Below are 24828 nucleotides of genomic sequence, written 5' to 3'. Positions count from 1 at the left end.
TGGGACTAAATCGCTACAGAGTGGGAGCTCAAAAGAAATGGAGGATCTGGCAGATCCCGCCATTGGAGGCGGAATGAACTGGCCCCGTAGCCGAATGGCATTTCTCCGACGCCAAACGAAAGCGATACGCCGCTGGCTCTGTCGCGCCAATACGCAAGCGCGATAGAGATAGATATCTACTAGCGCTTCGTTTCGTGAGCGTTTCGTGAGCGTTTGTGCCATTCGGCTAGCCACCCTGGACCCATTTTTGAAGAAGCGGCCATATAAATAAATAAATAAACATTATAGGACATTCTTGCACAGATTGACTGCGTCCCACGGTAAGCTCAAGAAGGCTTGTGTTGTGGGTACTCAAACAACGATGTATAACATAAGATTAAAATCAGTGGCGAAATTGGGGGTGGTCTTTGCTAAGCATCCTACCGACTGACAGACAGACGGACAGACTCGCACCATAGATTAGATAGATTAGATTAGATTTCTTTATTTCATGATAAAAATTACACTATAAATTTGTTACATGCCAAAGTTATGTTTATCTTCTCATCATGATCGTCAAAAATTACATTATGAATTGAAAATAATAAAATGAATAGTTTCTCCCAATAAGGATCGTCATTTAACATAAGTGCGTTTTCACATTATCCGATCCGATATCGGATGTCGGAAGGATTTCAAAGGCAAAAATCAAAGATGGCGTCGTCAATGTATAGGATATCGGTCCTACATCCGATATCGGATCGGATAGTGTGAAAACGCACAAAGGGTTATTTTTGTAACTTTTTATTAAGGAATCCTTGCCTCCTCCCAGCGCTTGCCTTACGAGAAATTTCATCCTCTTCACTGTAAGCGTCAAGGTTTACTACTCTATCTCAGATAAATCTACTTTATTAGGACAGGAACAATTGTTTCAGCCCTAAACAAAGGGACGTCTTAAATCAGAAAGGACAGACGAAAAGGAAATCTTGCTTAGCTTTTGTAGAAAACAGGTTTCATGGCGAGGTTAGGTCGGAATCTAACAACGTTATTGGAGCCGAAACGAGATGTTTTTTTAGGTAATTGGGGTCATTGTCAGATTTTCTTAGTGTGAACGAACTTACGTTGCAGGCTACGTTATGATAGGATATTGCCTTACCGTTTACCGATCCCTGACCAACTATCATACACCGTGTTTTCATAAACACTATGGGAGTGACGTGTAACTAAATTAAATTATTTTCTGAAAGATATTTTACTTTATTGTACCTACATATATATATATTTTTCTGACAATGCCCCAACAAACTTGTGATACGACGATGATGCACCATAAGTACAAATAAGCATTAAGGCCTGTTTAGATACTATAGTCTTTAAGTATTTTTAATGTTTAAACTCTCAATACTGAATAAATTTTATTATACTCGTAGGACCAAATTACACAGAAACGTATATAATATGTCTTTAAATTATCTTTCATTTATATTATTGTCATAAAAAGTCTTGGGAGTTTAATGTGTGTATTTTGTAGTTCCAAGTTACCGTCAAAAAAAGTAATCTAAATGCCAGTAGAAGTATCTAAAGAATAATTAAACCTTTGTGGAAAAGACATTCACTGTATTATAATTTATTTAGTCGTATGGCAATATCTTTTTTATTTTAGTTAATATCTAAGTTCTTCACCCAGTATTATAATATTTATAATGCCACTCAGGTATCCGCAAACATCGCAAATGTACCGACCGTTTCTTTGTGCAATCAAGTAGACTTTCATTTTACTCATGGCTTAAAGAGCGACCGGTTAAAAATTCAAAAGACCGGGCAGGGGCTGTTACAGTTACCTACTGTTTACGGTTTACATAGGGGAGCCTCTTTGGTTTTATAGCTTTAGACTTATATCAAAAGACGTAAGTAAAGAAAACATTTGAGTAACATAGCGTGAATACAATTCAAAGTCGATTATAACATGGTATGAAATTGATTAACTTGTTGAAAATATAGATACAGTACATTTTTCATTATGTATCTTCATTTCACAGAATTTGTTTAGAGTAATTTACAGTGAGGGTTATTCAATAATTGGTCAGTGAAGTAGTTTTATACATGCCATGCTATTTACAGCAAAATCGCAGAATTTACTTCTATTTTAATTAACTAATTATACAGAACAGTAATTGTAAACGAGCTAAGCTCAGGTTAATTTGTGATAGGTATAGAAATATGAAGCTTAGTTGAGAATTCAACCAAGTAACACTACAACACACTTTGCCATCCATTCAACAGTACACAAGTAGAAAGAACTTTTGTTTGGGTAGACGTTTGACCACGATCACACCTGATGGTAAGTGTTGATGCGGTCTAAGATGGAGCACGCCTACCTATGAGGTACCTATTTACTCTTGCTTTAAAGAGACCTGGATTGTACTCATGCGGAAACACCGACTCAGGCAGGGCATTCCACTCCTTGGCTCCACCGTTCCGTTCCAGAATTCCGTTTAAAAAAATAGTGCGTGAAACTTCGTAATAGTTTTCAAAATTTGAGTTGGCTTCACTGAGCGTTTAACGTATAACGCTGTCAGTTGGAAATGGCAACACTGAGCGTTACACGTTTAACGCTGTCAGTTGGAAGTCGCACGAAGTATCACTTCAGAAACTTAGAAATCTTGAAATTTACAGAATCGCCCCTTCCTCGCACGACCGCACTGGGTCGAGTCGCCGTTAAAAAATTCAAAAGGTACCATGAATATAAACTTCCTCGGAAGACTATAAAACCGGGCGAGTCGGTCGAAGCCGCTAGCTTCCTATACCGGCGCAAGTGATAAACTGCTTGGAAGACTTTGTGAGATCGAATTTAGGATTTGGGTAAATTTTACGCTTTTGCTATTTATTTGTTGCTAGTTATATTTATACCTACTGGAGACTATAACATGTTTGCGCCAATACAGAAACAATATAGTTGCCGCGCTAGTAGACTATCTACTTAACTTTTCTCTTCCACTCTCTTAACTTCTCTTTGTTTAATTCTTCTCTACCAAGTCGTTACAAAAAAGTCCATGCTGCCGTTTTAATACTCACCTAATGTTGCAGCATCGACGTGCCGCGCTATGACATCAAAATGAAAAATAAAAATGTGTCATCCACCTGTACCTGTCCTCATCATAAATCAAAACGTATCTTTTATGCATAAGCCTCATAAAATCCTTCGACACTCAGTCACAATTAAGTGATGGTTACCTGTATTAATGGACATTACTTGTAAAACCTCTGAAATTTACCTTTTAGCTTCAAAATAAATTTCCTGATTTGGACCCAACTCATAAATCATTTAATTAAAAACAGGAAATGTTATTGCGTGTCGCAGAACAGGAAAAACAACATGATTCAATTAACGCTCCCGCTGCCCCTTATAACTTATTCACGTGCCTGAGCGCTCTCCGGGGTCCAAGCAACCGTGCTCATAAGATTTCCGAACGCCCGGCGGCGTAAGGGTTATCGGCTGGCCCGGGGCGTGATTATCACCAGAAGTGCGCCCTTTTTTAGGGTTCCGTAATGAAAAGGTGGACGGAAACCCTTGCGAGCTTGTTTGCTCATGAGCTGCCTTTAGGCGGGTACTTTAAAAATAAAATAGAGGAAATTTTTTGCGCCTTCCGATTTATAATTTGTCATGAAAATAAATAATATTATTTTAATAGCTTTTGCAGAAAACAACACATATACAAACTCACGCCTGTATTCCCAAAAGGAATAAGGAGAGCACAGTGACATGTAAAATGCTAAACTTTAAGTACCACCTTTATCAAATTAAGAGGTTGAAAGAAAAATAACTACGGTTTCTAACGCCCAACTGAACCAATATCCCAGAATAAACTTTTCACAGAGAACCTCCTATAGAGTGGCAGTCTTGTATATTTGGTTCGCGATACGAGTCACCAGTGTTTGGGGTGCGAGGAGCGGGCGGGGAATGTGTTAAGCGCGCTGTGATTGGCCGTTTCAAGGACGGCGGGCAGTCGCGCCAGATGAAAAGGGACAGAAGTATGACTGTCCCTCTACTGACGCGTAAGTGGCCAATGTAAGTTGACCTATGCCGGCTCTGAATAAATTATAAATATGACTTATTTGTGGAATGTAATGCCGTCTGTTTTTAAATTTGAGCTTCTTGTTACCTTTCCACACCATTTCACACTACAGGTGGACATCTTTAAGGCATCAAAATACCCTTTTCCAATTTTTTTGTGCGAAAAACACGCGCTGCTTTCGGGTCTGTTACTTGGTCGATACTGATCGGGCACGGCGAGCGCCCGCGCTTATATCAGTGCAAATACTAGGAAGGCTGGCCACAGCGAGTCGTCTTGTAATAGATGTCTATAGGGGTTGGTCTGTGAAACTTTTACAGGAGGACATTTGGTGGTATAAATCCTAACCCGTCACCATACGAGTCAACAAGAAACATTTTAATGAATCAGAAATAGAAACAATATTAAAAAAAAAATTTTTTTTCAAGAATTTATGATGCAGCACTAATTATCTCTCATTGGCGCTACATTCAAAACAGTGCAAGCGGTTGAGGTCCTGGCTAGGCATCCTTATATAACAAATACCCCACCATCTTAGACCCACTAAAACAGTATACTACGGGAACTCTGTTCAGATCCTGTTCTCTAATGGGTCCTTAAAGTTATCGGCTACATTCAACACCAGCGTAGTAGCTCCGCCGGCGAGTTCCACTTTTATTTTTTTAAGCCAAGTGCTTGACTTACATAGCTTTACTAGGCCAGATTGCGTCGTTAAAAATATAACTGTTCGAGGAACTATTCATGAACTTACTATCAAAATATATGACTTTAAAGGTAAGACTAGAACCAAATAAAACTAGAACTTAAAGCATGTGTTTTACGCCGCCACGTTCTGACGAGGTATTGACACAATTTTTGTCTTAACTTAGATTATAGACTTAATAATTTTGTATTAATTCCAAAGCCTTCTAAAGATACATATAAAAAACCGACCAAGAGCGTGTCGGGCCACGTCTATCATAAAATGTGTTTTCACTTAAATTCCATTAATCAAGACAATTCGACTACGATACATTTTCGACATAACGTGAGGACACACCTGCACATATTGGAACCAAATTTCAGCTTCCTAGTGCTAACGCTCACTGAGATTATCCGCGGACGGACGGACGGCGCTCATTAAGATCATCATTAACATAAAGCGAGGCTTGCAACGCACAGAGCCACCAGCCACACACGTATGTACATTTCATTATGTTTCCCACTTCATATAAATTCAATTATCACACAAACAGAAAAATAAGGTAACAGTTATTGTTATTATTTTCTGCCAGTTCAGCAGCACATGTTTTTCCTCCCATCGAACAGGGGAAATGTGGCAAAATTGGAGCATGCCGAGCGACAGTGGGGAAAAATGCGAGTCATCCAATCATGCCGCGACGCGCGTGGAATTTAGGTTAGTGAGAGGACTCTTAAATAATATATTCCCGGAATAAACAAAATAAAAAATATAGCACAGAATAAATTTGGTAAAAATTCACTGCTGAATTTTTTGTGAAATATTTTAAGAGCTTTTCCACGAGCCGGGCCTGTTTGTTACGGTACCATATTTTTTATTTCAATATTGATAAATATTTAAATATAAAGTGTCTTATAGTAGCGTCAGCTTATTATCCGCGTTTATAAAATGTATTGTGAATTCTGGTAACAAACCATCAAATAGATTATGGCAGTTACAATTAATTAAAAAAGAGAAACCTATTTCAGACGAGTAGATCTCTTAAAAAGAGAAAATGATGATAACCGCAAAAATAACTACTAATCCCCGTTTAGAAGCAAGCCTCAACACAACAAAAGAAAAAACAAAAACCTCACACAGATGCGTACAAAACGGCACTCAAAGGGAACAATAGCACTTAATTAATTTTCTTTTAGGATAACATAAAGGAAGCACGAAAGAAAGGGACAGTACAGAATACAAACATGAGAAAAGCGGATAAGTTTTACAAAACAGTCCCATTAACAAACAAAGAGATATGTCCCTTGTCTGTATCTTGATAAGGGCGACGACACTTGCATGACTGCGTTGGTGAATCTCATAAGGCAAATGGTAAGCTTAGGCCACTACATTGAGGATAAATGTCAGGAAGACCCCTTGGGATGCTGTGCGGTGTAATTATGGAGGTGGATAAGATAATTTCTTGTGGATTTGATGGGATGCTTTGCTCGGATGATTAATAATTAAACAGAGATAAAACGAAGATGTGGATTTGATGGGATGCTTTGCTCGGATGATTAATAATTAAACAGAAGATAAAACGAAGCGTCGGATCAAGTTAATGAGACGAGAAAAGCTTATGATGGGGTGTGTACAGTCTATTAATTATTTATGAACACTTGGTATCACGATTAGTTCAAATGCGATAAATATAGTATGCGGTTTTCAAGAAAGCAAAACTATTACTTCTGCAGAAAAATTAAATGAAACAAAAAATACACAATACATACTTAATCGCCTGCATTAGACAAAATAATCTAACCACAAAATTAAAATTTTGAAAAACCTCCGACCGCGACATAGTAGACAGATTTTCATGAAACATGGCTAAGAAGTACTAAGAACACTCCCGACTAACTCAGGTTTCAGACAAAAAAAAACTAAATCTAAATCGGCTCATCCGTTCGGGACACGGGACACACACACATACAGACAGACAAACAGACAGACAGGCAGACAGACAAACAGACAAACAGACAGACAGACAGACAGCCAGACAGACACGTCAAACTTATAACACACCGTCGTTTTTGCGTCGGGGGTTAACCAGTGATGATTTCTGTACCTGGGGCCCGTTTCTCGAAAGGTTTAAGCCTTGTATTACGAGTGTGTTTCCTTGACAACCCATACGATTTGACAGTTCGCGCACTTGCAATACAAGGCTTGTACCTTTTAAGAAACGGGCAGGGGCCAGGGGGTCGCTTTTAATCGTTTGACAATTTCGTATGACATTTTCAACACGACGGTAAAGTGAAAAGGTACATGTAGGTAACATCACTTATTTAAGCCGGTGACTGTATAAGGAATATTTTGGTCACGATTCTTTACCATGACGTAACAAAGAGGAAATAGTTAGTTACCAACAACATTGTAACAGAGAGCTGTTACTTTCGTGCTGGAAGTTTTAAATCTCGATCGGGAGTAACAAATGTTGCGAGTTACGCCACAAACGACACAGTTTAGTTACGAGTAAAGCTTAAAGTACGGCTTGGTTCAAACTTTCAGTGGTAACACAAGTTGGCGTTAGGCTATTCTGAAAGTCACAAACAAGAATAAATAATGGGAGGGTATTTCAAATTACGAATTCTGAGCAACCTTCGTTTAGTAATTCCATTATATCAAACTTTTATAACAATTTGGAAAACTATGTAAATAGGCGTAGTATAAACATGTACATGTTACCTAAGTAAATTAATTCAATTAAAATTTAATACTGTTCTAATGTTTATAATGTCATCTTCGGTTACCGCGATAGTTACTCATGAAATAAAACTGTGGAAACGGATTACATCGCATATAATGAATGCCGTAAAGTGTTCGAAACGTCGGGAATAAATTCAAATTCATTATATGCGATATAATCCGTTTCCATAGTTTTATTTCATGTTCCAATGTTTGTCAAACGTTCTTTGCCTAGAATATACTTAGAAGACAATAACTATGCGGTGGACCAAAATGTTGACCGAATGGTGGCCGCTATCGGATGTAAGAAGCGCCTGGCATCCGTTGGCTCGTTGGGTGGACGACATTCGAAAAACTGCGGGGCACTTCTGGATGAGATTAGCCCAGGACCGGGATAAGTGGCGTACACGAAGGGAGGCCTATGCTCAGCAGTGGGCGATTAATGGCTGAAATAATGGTGATGATGATGATGAACTATGTGGGTATAACTAAGTAGATTAATTCAACACCTATTATTAGCTAAAGTTGTCTTATATTAATATCATATACTAAAAGGACTAGTTTGGTAAATATTGTTATAGGAATGGTTTACTCGCACTAAATACAAGTTTCAAATAGAGCACTGACAACAATGAAATCGTAACGTTCCACAATTCCGAACACTTTGTCGCAGAAGCTTTGCTCGTGTTACTCAGTTTGTACCAAACATTACAGTGTAGTCGCGTCAAAATAAGGATGACAAAGGAAAACTTGCAAAGTGTCGGCAGTGGAAGATTGAGAAGATTAGATAGTTGAAACAAAGTTGCCAACAAGGTTTAAACAGGTGTCTCTACACATCAGTATTCGTGGTGTGTGAGTTTGCGCGTGTCTCCTAAATATAACGGAATTTGGAATAACAGGTTTTTGGGTAACACAATAACAGGACGGGGGCAAAGTTAACATATCTAATAAAATATTGTCACAATGACTGCATCATGGTACCTAATCTCCTTCTATGTATGTCCAAGTCTTTTTGGTGTTAATGTGAAAATCTGGAAGATTGAGAAGATTAAGTAGATAGTTGAAACAAAGTTGCTAAGGTTTAAACAGGTGTCTCGACTGGTCTCGACACATCAGTATTCACGATGTGTGGGTGTGTGAGTTAGAACGTGTCTTCTAAACCTGACGGAATTTGGAATAACAGATTTTTGTCTACGTACTTTGGAACGAAGCGGATACTACATATATGAAAACTACTATGTGGTAATCTTTAACTATGTCCACCTCATTTTTGTATAACCTCCTAAGTCATCAACCATCTGTCAGGGTTCAAAACAATATAACCGATCATGTTTGCTACAGTTTTCCTAGAAAATGTCCACTCAAAATTACTTTTATGTTATATCCAGTTTGGGTGAATCCACGTAAAAGTAACGTGAGTCACGACTTCATCGAGTGTTTATTTGAACTACAGCAGCAAATGAAGGGATCTATGCATATATCCGGAAAGTAAAACTTATTTAGAGATAGATTATCACTTGAACTGGAACAGGCCTTAAAATCGTGACTCATGTTACTCTTGCCGCGGATTGACCCTTTTGTTCCTTTTTTATCTTCATTACTTATATCAGCGTAACTGAATGACTTTCTAGCACTAAGGTAAAGTAGCAAAACCGGGCCGGACTGATAGATAGACATAGCGTCTACTATTTATAGTGGCATTGAGCGTGTAGTTTTCAAAATATTGTTGTATTATAAGCTGGGAAAAAGTGTCAGTAAATAATTTAAAATCTATTGCATATTCTCGTAACATAAGTTACAGTTTGTACGAGTATTGGAACAACTTTTCGCTGTAACTAGTAGCTAGTAGCCGGCTTCTACGCAAAGTGGGTATAAACTTCGCAGCGTTCATTCATTTTTAATCTGTTTGTTTCAGTTCATAGTTGTTGTTTTAGTGAAACATTTAATTGAATTTGCGAACAATCTGTTAATTGAATATGTACACTGTTGCCCGCTTTAATTGTATCTTGAGTTTATTTGGCTAGTAGAAATTATGAACAATTATTATCCTTAAAAGTAAAAATGATAACCTACTAGCTTTTGCCCGCGGCTTCACTCGCGTTAGAAAGAGACAAAAAGTAGCCTATGTCACTCTCCATCCCTTCAACTATCTCCTCTTAAAAAATCACGTGAATTCGTCGCTCTGTTTTACAGTGAAAGACGGACAAACAAACAGATACACACACTTTCCCATTTATAATATTAGTATGGATAAGTAATTTACTTGTCATATAAAAGAATCACAGCACAGAATAGTACATTACGATACAAGTGCAACAAAAAGGAAGTTCGAAACGAGTGGCGATAAATTAAAACACGACCGAAGGGAGTGTTTTAAATCGACACGAGTTACGAATTTCCTTTTCGCACGTGTATCGTACGACGTTTTTCAGTACAGATGGCCCTCCGAAGTTTCGACGTGACAAATAATGAACCACTTCTCACACTAGTGCGTAAAGTCATCCTCTGTTACTATCAAAACAAGTGATACGTTTATTATTAGTATAGTAGTCATTTATTTTATTAAATAACTTGTTTTTTTATAGTTATGCGCGCCATCTTTAAAAAATTCAAAACGCTTTCAAAAATCCAATACCTAGCCAATACCAATATCTCGGCTCATTGTCTCGGATTTTAATATTTCCTTTTTCTTCCCAGGGCGCCTAGCCAAGTTACAAATCTGTCGCGCTTCCTAGTCACCATAATAATAACAAAAGAAATGCAGCAGTTAATTTTAGATGCCATTTCTGTTTTAATTATAATTGTAAATTGTACCTACAGAGTAAGTGACTCGACAATCATTGCCGTGATGTCATTGCGTTGTATTTTATGTAAATTCATTAATAACACATCGAAAAGTTACAAGAACCCTATCCACACAATTGCTTTTTTTAACTGCTAGTATCAGCCGTCACCTTTATTTTACTTAAAAAAAAAAATAGAGTTCATTGAAAAAGATGAAGCAATTGAGTGGCTATTGGTGTGAGAGAGCCAGTTGCGTTTCGTTCGCTTGTTGTTGTCAACACAGACCTATCATTTCTCTTACGCTTAAAGACTGCTGAAGTGTGCAAAAGAGAAGCTGTCACGTATGCGATCATACTATAAGTGGAAAAGAGGCAGACTACAAATGAAAAAACGTGACCATTTTTGACTACAGGCAGCGGCCGCTAGCGGCCCACTCAATTTCAGTTAATGGATTAATCGGACTTTTCAGTACAAATAGTTGTATTTAGAGGATACAGTGGGTGATTTCCTTAGAAGAGCAAATTATTCACGTTATCATACATAATTTCTGAATTTCATACTCCCAATGACATTTGACATTGGTCCAGTTTTGGCCTCACTTTTGATATTCGACAGTTCTTCTTTGTCATCCTACTTCTATGGTTGTCAAAGCGGACCCCATGCTCTCGTAAGCCATGGGGAATGCCGTGATAACGCAAGGAGCGTCAACGTTTGTAGCTTTGGCTAGGCGGGATTGCCTCCCTCGTGACGCTCTGCGAAATGTTATGGAAGAATTCTGATTGGGCAACCGCTTTCCTTTGTGAAATATTTCGATTGTGGATAATCTTTTCCTTTATTTTTTTGCGGCTCTGAGATAATAGGAGTCTTGTTATCGTATTCGGAATTATAATAATTCTGTTTCCTATTAATAATGCAAGAATCTAGAGAATTTTATAGCAACAAATAAAAGTTTTGGCGTAGTGTGTATGTAAATGTACCGATATATCGTCACTACTTTAAAAAAAACTTGTATCTTCGTCTGTCAATGAAAAGAAAATTGTAGTAAGTATGTATGGAATGCATATAGACTTACCTACTGCGTTTTAACTTTGAGAAGTAGCGTGAGATACGAGATTTTTTCAAAGTAGTGACGATATATTGAATGAACTACATTACGAACCAACGAACCTAAGTAGGTACATTATTTTCTAAATATCACGAGGCGATCGGAGTAAAAGATCAGAAAAGACAGTGGTTTCCAGTTGGTTGCATTTTTTGAATCACCCAGGTAACTATTACAATTACGTAAGTCAGGTAAAAGCACCAAAGATCGACACGTTAATGCCCAACCATTTATTAGATGTCACCCTTTTGACACATTTATTGGGATTGAGAGTGGTGACACTGTCAAGCACTGATAGGTACAGTCAACCAATCTGAATCCTAGGTAGCGTTGAAAAAACCGGAAAAAATCAAATGTTTTTTTTCAGGAGTTTATGAAATTTTCGTTTTTTTCGGTTTTTTTCGGGTTTTTTAGGAAAAAAAACGAACACATTATTAAAATAAGTATTTATTTAGTCACTCAAATCACTGTCACTCTCATCATATACTTCAGTTATTTCTTCTTCCATGTGGTCGGTGTAGTCCGTTTGTAGGTGCAAATTCGCCCGAATAAAGATTAATTTATCCCATCAAAAACGTAAATGTGAAATGAGAGCCAAGTTCAATAATATGATAAATGCCTTGGTTGTTCACTTCGACGACTTTTTCGTCGAAGTGAACAACCACTAGAGAACGCTTATTAATTAATATGTCTATCTCGCATGTCTCAATATATGAGCCAAATTTGACACGTTTATGTAAAATAGTTTTTGAGTTATGAGGGGGTCAAAAGTGGCTCCAAATGGTTCGTGTAATATAACACACGGTGCTGCTCGCCAGTTCTGTTACTTGAACTTGGCTTGACACGCTACCGCTTGTCTAGATTAAGACGCTTTGGCAATAGCCGATTTCTGTCTCTGGCACAGAACTTTATTTATATAGAAGAAACAAGTTCATCTATTTGTATAGGGGCCGAGCGTGTCAAATTTTGTACTGAAGTTGTTTCTTGCCTGTAATTTTAAATATGTCTCAGGCTCTTGATTGTTCATAATTTTTGTGTTGTTGCAATTGAATATCACGTAACGAGGCATTTTTTATGTTTTGATTGACTTCAACTTACAAAAATTGACGCCCGAAAGCTGCAAGCTGCGATTAAAGACGGACAACTCAGTGGATTTCACTGAGTTCATTTGACACGCTAAGTAGATACGTTTGCTTGATCTATGGTATATATGACATCTGTGGTCTCTGGTGTCCGTCCAAACAATAACCAATTTCTCTCAGCTGCGGCAGACGATGGAGGAATACTGAGCAATCTAACCGCAATATTTGACAGCAGTTTGTAGTACAACATAAGTAGTTGGTAGAACATAACCCTTTCCACCAACTCAGTGGGGTTATGTTCATGACAGGCCGCCAAATAACTTAATTTGCCCAAAAGCCTTCTTTTGCTCTCTGCATACTCGGCGAATTCAGCCATCATCAAATACCCGTCAGTAGTAAAAAGTAATGTGTAAAGGTTTCAAAACCTTTAAAAAGTCAAGTAAATACTTTTTAACTGAAATTTTTAAATTGAAAACTGCATTCGGTTTTTTTCAATTCGTTTTTTTTCGGTTTAAATCGTTTTTTTCCGAAAAATACGAGCCGAAAGTTTCGCGGTTTCTTTCTATAAATTTCTGAAAAAAACAAGTGAAATGGAAAAAAACCGGGAATTTTCCGGCTTTTTTCATCGCTAATCCTAGGCCACTATCCATCCATTCTAATATTATAAATGGGAAAGTGTGTGTGTGTCTGTTTGAACGGAGCGACGAATTGACGTGATTTTGTCACTGGAGATAGTCGAAGGGGTGGAGAGTGACATAGGTTACTTTTTGTCTCTTTGTAACGCGAGCGAAGCCGCGGGCTTGCTAGTAGCAACTAAAACACGGTGTCAATACGACAGGGTTCTAGAGTGGCCTAGGATTCTAATTGGTTGACTGTACTTTTGCCTTACTCAAATCTTATCATTCCACTCTAAAAGTAAGTATTTAGCCCTTACTTTTTGGTCCCGCTCTTATGTTATAAGCTTGCGCCCCACCTGTCGCCGCCTAATTGGATTCTTTACATGAAAACGTTGTCCCTTACCCCTGTCAGCCAGCCTTACTTGACCCGTTTACCCACCTCGGTCTGGCCATGTAAACAACGTAATGAGGAAATCAAATTGGTCGTCGAGGGCCAAGCTAATCTGGCAGGGTACAGGTTGACCCTTATGCTTAACTTGATTAATTTAGTACCCTATGTGCGCGTTTTTAACAAAAATAAATGTTGTAATGCTGTGACATTTTCAATACCTTTGATATCGGTTTAGGTATGGGGAAGGTCATGCAAAGTCATATAAGTAGTCAAATGATGATGATGACGACCGGTCTGGCCTAGCGTAGTGACCCTGCCTGCTACGCCGCGGTCCCGGGTTCGAATCCCGGTAAGGGCATTTATTTGTGAGATAAGCACAGATATTTGTTCTTGAGTCTTGGATGTCTTCTATGTATATAAGTATTTGTATCATTAGTCATAACCTACTTTCGACATCATTAGTCATAACCTACTTTTAAATAAATTAGCAATGTATGGCATAAATGGTTCCGCACATAAATTGCTTGCATCATTCTTGTCTGACCGTCAACAAGTAGTTAAGATGCCACTAAATGGCCAGAGGCATGTTTCAGAGACTGGCTACATTAATTTAGGCATTCCTCAAGGGTCGGCGGCCGGAAATACGCTATTTTTATTGTTTGTGAATGACTTACCCTCTGCCATCACAAATGGACTCTCAGTGTTATTTGCAGACGACACCACTGTAGTTGTTAAGGCAAAAACACACGCGCAGTTGGCCGAGGGAATAAATGAAGCTTGTGACCAATTACAGACATGGTTTTCATCAAATGGCCTACTGTTAAACATAACAAAATCCAATGTCATGATGTTCTCGGGCCGCAACACCACGGTACCGCCATGTATCAGTAGCTGCCCAATGCCGTTATGTAACGAAGTAAAGTTTCTGGGTTTTATACTTGACTCGAATCTGAATTGGAAGTGCCATGTCGATCAGCTTTGTAATAGGTTGAGTAGTTATATATTTGCGTTGAAAAAACTACAACCTTTGATATCAAGGAAGTCGCTTAAAAACGTCTATTTTTCACACTTTCACTCCTTGATGTCATACGGTACACTGATTTGGGGAAATTCAACAGGTGCCAAGAGAGTATTGATTCTCCAAAAACGTGCCATCCGTTTACTGGCTGGGGTTGAACAAAGGTGCCACTGCAAAGAACTCTTTAAAAAGTATTCCATAATGACGCACTTTTCCCTATACATATTTCAAGTTTTGATGTTCGTAAGAAGAAACTTGTCTACGTTCAAACGTGTCGAAGTTATAGGCAAACAGATAAGATCGACGGGAAGACTGCGAACAGTGCCGCGTCGCATGGCACTTTCATGCAAGAATCCACGAGTGATAGGCCCTACCTATTACGAACACCTACCCGCCGAATTAAGAACTGAAATCTCTGACGAAGCATTTGAACTTCAACTGAGGAACTTTTTATTGAAAAATCCATTATATTCGGTAGATGAATATATGGAATTAAAATTGTAATAATTTACTTGACATTTTGAACTATTATTATTACCAATTGCTCATAATTTCATTTTAATATGACGATCATTATGAGATACCTAACTATTAGACTTAATCTGACTTGTGCTTTATTATTTATTTAGTTTTTAATGACGGTGGTTTTGAAAACCACATTTACAAATTGTTAACTTAATAATTTCTATTGTTTTTGAGTATTATTGACGTTATATTATTGTATCTTTGCATGCCAAATTATTATAATTGACGATCATAATGTAAATTCATATAGGTTAACGTAGAATAATTTATACTGTAATTTACCATTATGAAATAAATAAACTAAACTAAAACTAAACTATATTATATATATCGTTGCCTGAGTACCTGCATCACAAACCTTCATGAGCTTACCGTGGGGTTCTGTCAATCTGTGTAAGAATGTCCTATAATCCATACTAATATTCTAAATGGGAAAGTGTGTGTGTCTGTTTGTTTGTCCGTCTTTCACGGCCAAACGGAGCGACCAATTGACATGATCTTTTAAGTGGAGATAGTTGAAGGGACGGAGAGTGACATAGGCTACTTTTTGTCTCTTTCTAACGCGAGCGAAGCCGCGCGGGCAAAAGCTAGTGTAAAGAAAAGATGTGACTTACATGTTTGAAATAGAGGCAATGAAGATCGGACATGTTTATAATCACTTAACACTTTATAAATCACAATTCCTAATTAATATATTGTGTAAAATTGGCAATGAGCTTTTGGTCAGAAATATCACAAATATATTGAAAATACGTGTATTACTTTAATGACATCATGGTACTGTCATGACAACCATCACACCATGTAATTTTCATAGACATCGTCGTAAACATAGTATTTATCAAGTATTTACCTTTATTTATTCATATTTTTTGACAATATTTTTTAAATAATGGCATTTTAGAAAAGGCTGATTAAAGAAACGAAAACTACATCCTAAATTAAATCTTTACCACCATTCAACCTTAAAAATAGTTTTCAGTTAGTTATAATGACAGCTTATTCTATGGAGTGTAGAAAAAAATCTATGTCCATGTTTTGATTATTTTGATTGACATTATGGCAGTTGATGTCAATCAAACAAGTTTTCATGGCCCAGTTTATTTGAATATACTAGGCTTTTTCTAAAAATATGATTGCTAACTATTCGTATAGTGTAAGAAGTTTTAAGCAAAATTGTTCATTACTGGTAAATAATATTATAATCCCCATTTATACAATACTTTGGTTTGATCTTAAATTGAACAATTATTTGTGCGCAGACTGAAAACTCAAGAAAGATTGTCACCATCGCCGATGGTTCTGATAAATTTACTGATACCTAATTCAAGAGAATATCCGGTGTCTTCGCTTGCAAAATTTTAAGGTACGCTTATGTACATTTAAAAGCTTTGATCTATACACGCGGTAGCGTGTCAAGCCAAGTTCAAGTAACAGAACTAGCGAGCAGCACCGTGTGTTATATTACACTAACCATTTGGAGCCACTTTTGACCCTCTCATAACTCAAAAACTATTTTACATAAACGTGTCAAATTTGGCTCATATATTGAGACATGCGAGATAGATATGTGTGCCAAATTTCATAAATACATCTCAAACAGTTATTTAGATAATAACGTCAAAAAATCGTCATTTTTATCATATATACGAGTATATATACCTATAGATATAAATTCTAACCCAGTTCCAGATGACCTAGATAGTTCAAATTTGGCATGCAGACAGGTAAGTAGGTAAAAACACGGGAAAAAATCAGAAAATGGTAAATTTTGATATTTTTTTTAACCCTAATATTCCCGCGTTAGTGCTCACAACTAGTCGACTTTCGTATTTATTACATTATTAATTGGGGTTTAGAATTAATTATTGTTTTAATATTTAGCGAATATAATTTATCTACAAAAAGTAATGATACCCCATGAAAAACATAAATGTGAAATGAGGGCCAAGTTCAATAATATGCAACCAAAAGAAGTGAAATCTAAATGGGTGCCAAGTTCAATGGTCCGTGCTGAAATTTATTTAATAACAACATAAAATATCATTTCTTCTTTGTACTTAGGAAAATATATTGTAGCCTGAGGTAGGTTCCGTAGGTTGCATATTATTTTGGCTCTCATTTCACATTTATGTTTTTGATGGGATATACAGTACACACAAAGATATCGATTTATTGAAATGAATGGTACAAACAGTGCTCTCATTGACTGTTTATAAAATAAATTCGTATGACAGGGACAACATTTGATAGTATTGGTTTGATAGTGTTTATTCTGTCCTTGTTACTCAACGTTGTAGCACTTATTATATTAGCCAGTGTAGGAGCACAATAAATACATTTTCTTCTTCCATAGAATAAACAATATGGGTAGTTTCCTTTAGATATACGATGCTCTGGTTCGGAATTCGGCAACTTTCCAAAGTTTTAGGTACTATTAAAGGCCAGGATTGACACCAGACGGTGCGGGAACTGTCATACGAGTTACATTACATTGCGGTATTATGTAAACATTGCTAATATTGGGCTAAAATTACATGAGAGTTGGCGCGCCGTTTAAAAGCTATAGTACTATTCACAGATTTCTAGTATGCTGAGTACCTATAAATTAAAAATGCTACCTATGCTGCCATGTCCAAAAGCTACGGTGTGGCCTATTTTCTTTTATTATTATTTTCGGTCGTTAGATGGCAAGTTCCAAAACAACATCTTCAAACACGAATTTCACTTGACTTCTTAACTGGTTGCTTATTGACCTTATTGTATTATTATTTAAAAATAAATTTTCTAATCAGCAAGAAGACACCTACAATTGAATGACTGTATTCAACGATAACACTCAAGTCATATCGGATGAAACACGTGTTGGGTGTGAGGTTAAAAATATGACAGAAATTTGTTACGACTAAAACAACAAATGATCACAAAGACATAAAACTGTTAACTAAAGAAAAACTCCAATAGGTATAAAGAACCCTCGATATTGTATTTTTTGAACCACAGGATAAGTTAAGAGCTTAAAGCAACAGTAAACAACGGAAGCACCTTCTGATTGGTTGATTTTAAAAATGCTCGATCGGTCGGCTCAGTGGAATTAGGGCTGACTTAAAGCCCGTTCTGAAATTGAAAAGTGGCACCCCGTAATCCGTTATTTTTAATCCTGACACATACGTAAATCGCTAATGGAAAACGCGAATCCAGTGGATTTATTTTAATTCGATTTATCCCGACTTCCGGCTACGTGGGAAGTAGAATTATGTGTCAGTCGGATGTGGATATTTTGTTAATGAATGACGGCTTTTGTTTTAAATTATACACGTAACAAAGAGAATGAATGTAGAAGATTATTGTAAAAGTAGAATTTGTAGTTAATCACAATGCTTTTATTGCCATGTCTCGACACTATGATCTGTTGCTTTCGAGCTTAGATCCCATTTTATATCTACGGATCTAAAACTTATAGAGCCTCAATAAGTCTATTTAAGTAGTAGTAGTTAATAAGTTGAGGCTCTATAAGTTTTAGATCCGTAGATATATTAATACATATTAATAATTGCCTAGTGTCCTCATCTAAACTAGACAAAATTTTTTTTGGTGTGCTCGATGTAAGTTTTTTCTTAAATATCATTTAAATTATACATGTTTATCACATTAAACTTGACGACTAGATTCAAGCCATATTCATGACATTCATCTAAAGTCCAGTCATGTCTAGATAAGGGTCGAGCTTGAAGGGCGCACTCTTATGTAGGACATGGAGAAAATCGTCGCTTTTTGTACCGTTAGACTAGCTATTTAGAGTCACGAAATAAGAGACCGTGGCCTCAGAGACCACAGTAATATTTTTTCAGCTTTTAAAAATCGGAGAATTTTATAACAGCCAATAGGCTAGTTTCCTACTAGTCAAATCAGCTTCTTTTTAAGAACTGTCAAAACGATTTGCTAATATAGAATTACTATAAAATACTGAGGAGAGACGTCACGGTCAGTTCATTTACTTAATATATTTTTCTTTGACTTATTAAATAGAAATTATATTTAAACATAACTACTGCCCACATTTTTCTTCTAATTATGTGCTGCTTTATTTCGTGCACTGCATAAAATATTTTATTTTAAGTATAGGAAACTAGTCTATTCAAAATATCGGTGGAACTATAACTGAAAAAATTAAAGTCAAACCAACAAAATATATAGTAGCTTTAACACATCCCAAATCTAGTTACAGTTTAGCAATGTAGTGTAAAAAAGAAATATGTTGGTAACATTTCTCCACTACCGGAATAATATTGTGCAAACAGTTATTTATGCAGAGCGCCAAAAGTTCGCCACGTTCTGGGCTGCGACCTATTTTTGTGGAGCAAAATATATCGCTTGATGTACCCAGATTGTCCGGGTGGCTTGTGCCTTTGTACCGTTTTTATCCTACTGCCACAAGGATGATGATTAGTTTTGTGGTCGAGACTTGTGATACCCTAAACGGCAAATTGTATATCGACACTGTATATTTCAAATATGGAACTTTCCACATGTAATGTAATTTTTTTAGAAATTTTTCATAAGCATCATAATATTCATAATAGTTAGTAGGTACATACTTGTAATTTGGTGATTTGTACCTCTAAGACGCATAATATATTACTCATGCATATTTTAAATAGCATAATTCACTTCCTGATATTTAATTGAGTTAATTATAGTTATGAAATATTATTCGATGAAAATCTCTAATAACATTTTTTAACTAGCAATAAACAACTTTTCATTTTATCAAAACACTTTTCATAAAATGAAGCATTCAAGTGTTTTTCATAAATATTTAATATTGGTCTAAAAATTCATCAACGCAACTGTTTATTCACGTTCAAATTAAACTTTATTAAGTCAGTTTTCACTGCTACTTTTAATTTTAAACCAGGTCAATTAGAAAAAGTGAACATTATTTGCCATATCTCCTCCACATCCACTTTATTCGAATATCTCTAAAGCTAAAAGCCACCAGCTCTAAATGGGAAACATTAAGAACTTTTTTCTGCAGTAGGTCGCACAGCACACATTACTTGCCAGGTCTAAACTGCAAAGGGCCATAATAAATATTTACTGTAAAACGTCGTATCGGTCGTGTTTCAATTTCAACGCCACTTACATCGATTTTTCTCGTCTTCTCAATTGTATCGTAATGTTCTATTATAAAAAGTAATTCATGTAAAATTGGGACGTAAATTTTTCATTATTCTATAGATTGAAGCTCAAGGTAACTTGTTTAGTTTTTGTTTGTTTTTGTTGTGGTTTTGTTTGTGTATTTTGGTAAAAGCAGGTCATTGCCTCTTTGACAAATAAATTACAGAATGAATCCTTAGTAGGTACAATATACGGAACCTTAAAAAGTTAATCCAAGGACTTAGGCGACTAAAGTCTCTCAGCCCCGTTTGTCGGATTGAAAAATGGCTATTAACCACGCGTTTCATCGGGCGTCTGCATGATATTAGTACAGCGGCTCCATTTTAAATATACTGAAAATGTTTCTGCTGCTTTTGAAAACAGCTCTAGTTGAATAATTATTTAAACAAAACTTTAGGATACTATTTACATTTCTAATTCGACTTTGCTTCCCTCTCTTTTCTGAAATTAAAGTAGCTAGTATATCATGCTTGATTACATAGATAAGACCATAACTTATTCCGAGCGTAATGAGAAAATGTGTTTGCTTTCTAAAGTTTTTAAATTGATTTTTTAATATCTAGAGCATATAACTAACATTTTTATATCTAAATATGAATTTCGAAAACGAAATGCAGCTATTGTTACGATTCTGGAGCTGTAGCAGCTCTGTATTTGTCAATTTCTTTGATATTGCTTCTATGAATGACTAAATGAACGCCCTAATCGCGGCAGTATATCTGCGCTGAATGCTATTCATATTATTAACGAAATTGACAGATGCGATGAGAAGAAAAATACCGTAACGGTGATTCAGATGCAGATGGGATCCCAACGTCACCTTAAATAGTTACACCTATATTTATACAATATTATACCAGGGGGCAAAGTTGTTTAGCCGCACTTGCCAATATTGATACACGAGCCACAGTGTGCACCGAGTGAAACACAACATTTAACACCACAACACGAGGAAAATATGAACTGTTAAACATTTAATATTTTTTTTTTAACATTTACCTATGATTCAAAATCATTACTTCAATACTAATTTTATTCTACCAGCCAGCTTTGCGCATCAAGTTAAAATGAAAATGAAATGAAATGAAATGAAAATGAAAATGAAATAAGTACTAGTAAGTGTGGTAAAAACGTATTTTTTATTTAGTAAGGATACATTCCGCATACTCGGCACTGGCTCGGGAAAAGTACATTAATTTTTAGCTCCATTGGAAATATCATGAGTCATCCTAAAGGAGCTTAAAAGCGCTGAGTATTAGTTTCAAGCTAAAGTTCCCTCGCCAATAGACCGATAAGGCTAAAAGATTTATTCATAGTTACAGTGAGACCGCAATATATTCGCTCGTTCAGCTGAATCCGGTCACTCGCATCGCATTAGCATAACTAAGGGTACGATACAAAAATTCACCCCCTCACTATTGTGTGGACGTGGCCCAAGTTACGATTCCCACTGAATTTCATATAGTTAAAGTTAATAGTATTTTGGGATAAAATTTGATCCCTACCCGAGCTACAGTGAGAGGTGTCAAGCTGTCTATTCAATATTTCAAATTATTTTTTTAAATGAACTGACTGCATATTTTTAAATCTCTGTCTGGAAAAACTACAGCTGATTTACTCGTCGTAGAAGGTATTATGGTCTTCGATTGCAGGAGTATGTATGTTAAAATGGTTTTAATTAGGTTTATTATTCCGCGTATCCAAAATGCGAAATATTATATGCAACTGTCTCTGTCGCACTTACTACTTCTAGAAGAGATAAGTTGATCTTTTTGTTTGCGTGCTTTATGTAGCGTGTGACATTTTGTATAGACATTGTTACTTGCATGTGATAGGAAATAGGCCTCGTGACGTGATATTTAATTGCAATATTTTTTACGTTAATACAATTAAATATTTCGTAACGGGATAGTTTTTTTTTTGTACTTCCATTCCACCTGCAAAAAATGACGCTCGAAGTTCGTTTGGCACGCTAAGTACATGCGTTTGCTTGATCCATGGTATGTATATATGAAATCTATGGTCACACTAATAAACTAAAGCGTGATTGAGAGACACAAAGCATTTCGATATATAGCGAAAGCAATTGTCACCTTATCTAGGCACCGAGAACCACTTTGCGATTCAGCTCCTTTGTCAATCGCTTCTACTCGTGCCTTACAAGCAAATTGTGGCTTAGTTGACCTCTGACAGGATCGAATGGGAGATTTATAGAGGTCACCATCTAGCCTTTACTTTACACAAAGGCCAAAGTAAGCGGATCGGAAACGGGTAGACACCTATTTACTTGAAAAACATATACTTGTGTGAATTGTAACATGTATTTGATATTCCCGATATTTTTCATATTAATATTTTATACAACAATCATATAAGAGGACGGGAAGGGTTTTCAATACTTTTTGAGGACTTTAACACCATCCAGTGCCAGTGACGCGAAAATAGGATTATCTGCGTGCGTAATAGCCGAATGAACAGACGCTCACGAAACGAAACGCTCGTAGATATTTATCTCAGACCCAGATAGAGCCAGACTATCTTTCGCAGCGTTTCGTTTTCGTTATGCGTCGTAGAAATGCCATTCGGCTACGGGGCCTGTTATGACTTTTTCAACTTACAGTCATCCGATAGGAATTACTGTAGAACTATGTCTTACTGACGTTATAAATTAGATTGTAAGAAATCTCTATTACTGCTTGTCATTTTGACATGGTTGTAGAGTGGCCTAGGGTTCCAATTGGCTGACTGTACCTATTATTTCATAGCATCGGGTAAGCTCGTAGCGAGTCTCTTTCTTTGTTTTTTACTAAATTACCAATTTGCATCACTCAAATATAAAAAATCGTCTGATATTACGGGGAGCACTGCACTGGGCTCTTAGAAATCCATACTAATATTATAAATGCGAAAGTGAAAATGGGAAAGTGTGTGTGTCTGTTTGTTTGTCCGTCTTTTACGGCAAAACGGGGCGACTAATTGACGTGATTTTTTAGGTGGAGATGGGCCATTTTTTCCAAAGTTGTCCACTCCACTTTTTTTGTAACATGGGTATTTTTTACACGATTAATACTCAAAATCGCGAGGTCTTTCGATCCTGATAGGAGAAAAGATTGTTCAAGATTTCCATATATTTTTTCGAACCTTCCATTCCGTTACCGTCATACAAAATGTATGAAATAATGGTAACGGAATTGGAAAAACCTTGGGACACTTTTTTCTCGTATCAGAATTAAAAGAGGCGCGATTCTGAGTGGAAACCACATAAAAAAATCCAAATCCAAAAAAAAAGTTGGGTGGACAACTTTGAAAAAAATGGCCCAGATAGTTAAAGGGATGGAGAGTGACATAGGCTATATACTTTTTGTCTCTTTCTAATGTGAGCGAAGCCGGGGGCAAAAGCTAGTATTATATAACAGCCAGTGTAGGAACACGATTATAAACGTATAAGTGTACTTTTCGTTGATAGTCTTTTATATATATGCTGACGACGCAGCCTTTGTTGCTCACTCTGAACGCGAGCTTCAGTCAGTGGTCAGTCAATTCTCGCAGGCATGTGCCCTATTTGCCATGACCATAAACACGATGAAAACCGTTATGCTAGCACAAGGAATCTCCATAGTTCCAACCATTTCACTCGATGGCACGCTGTTAGAGGTAGTTGACAGATTTTGCTACCTAGGGTCGACCGTAGCGAACAACCTCTCGCTCGATGCGGAGGTCAACATTCGTATCGGTAAAGCGGCGACCATGTTCGGGAAGCTTAGTACAAGAGTATGACAAAACAAGCACCTCACATCAAAGACCAAGATGTTTGTCTTTCAGGCTTCTATATTAAGCATACTCTTGTATGGAGCTGAAACTTGGACGACGTATGCAAAAGTAGAACGTCGATTAAACTCCTTTTACATGCGGTGCCTTCATAAGATCTTGGGAATATCATGGCAAGACCGGGTGACAAACAAGAGGATTCTAGAAATTGCACAGCTGCCTAGCTTAACCGCGTTTCCTAAACAGATTCTGCGTTGGTTAGGGCATGTGCACAGGATGGAACCCTCTCGACTACCTCGTCATGTTCTTCTTGGTGCTGTTGCGAATGCAAAGCGTAGCGTTGCAAGGCCGTTGCTTCGTTTTAAAGACTGCGCAAAGATATGATTGCCTTTCATATTGACGACCGACTCTGGGAGAAGATTGCAGAACAACGATCGGAGTGGCGCAAATGCAATGTGGAGGGTCACAAAATTTGCGATGAGTCATGGTTTGCTGCACTCGCTGATAAGAGACAGAAGCGACGCCAAGGTGTTTCAGCGCCGATTTCCGCAAACTTTTCTTGTCAGTCCTGCGGTAGACTATGTCGGTCTCGCATCGGTCTAATAAGTCATCAGAGTGCTCCTCGAATATTACACCATGCATCGTCTGCAATAGACGTTAATACTGCATTTAATGCTGCTATTAATGAATACGCAGTTAATAATGCATTTTCAAATGTTGTGGTGAAATGTTTGCGGCCAGTCACTGACCAATCTGCTCTCGTTTTTGTTATTTAAATTGAATCGCCAATCAACGGCGTAGCGTAATGACGATTAATGAACATAATCATTATAATAATCCGTTAATCACGGTTTTGAAATAATACGATTGCAACATGATACTGAAGTACTCACATCAAAATAATGGTC

Source organism: Leguminivora glycinivorella, chromosome 2 (assembly GCF_023078275.1).
Source record: "Leguminivora glycinivorella isolate SPB_JAAS2020 chromosome 2, LegGlyc_1.1, whole genome shotgun sequence".
In the NCBI taxonomy this organism is placed as follows: domain Eukaryota; kingdom Metazoa; phylum Arthropoda; class Insecta; order Lepidoptera; family Tortricidae; genus Leguminivora; species Leguminivora glycinivorella.
The sequence above is the reverse complement of the archived record's forward strand: the minus strand, read 5'-3'. Positions refer to the sequence as shown.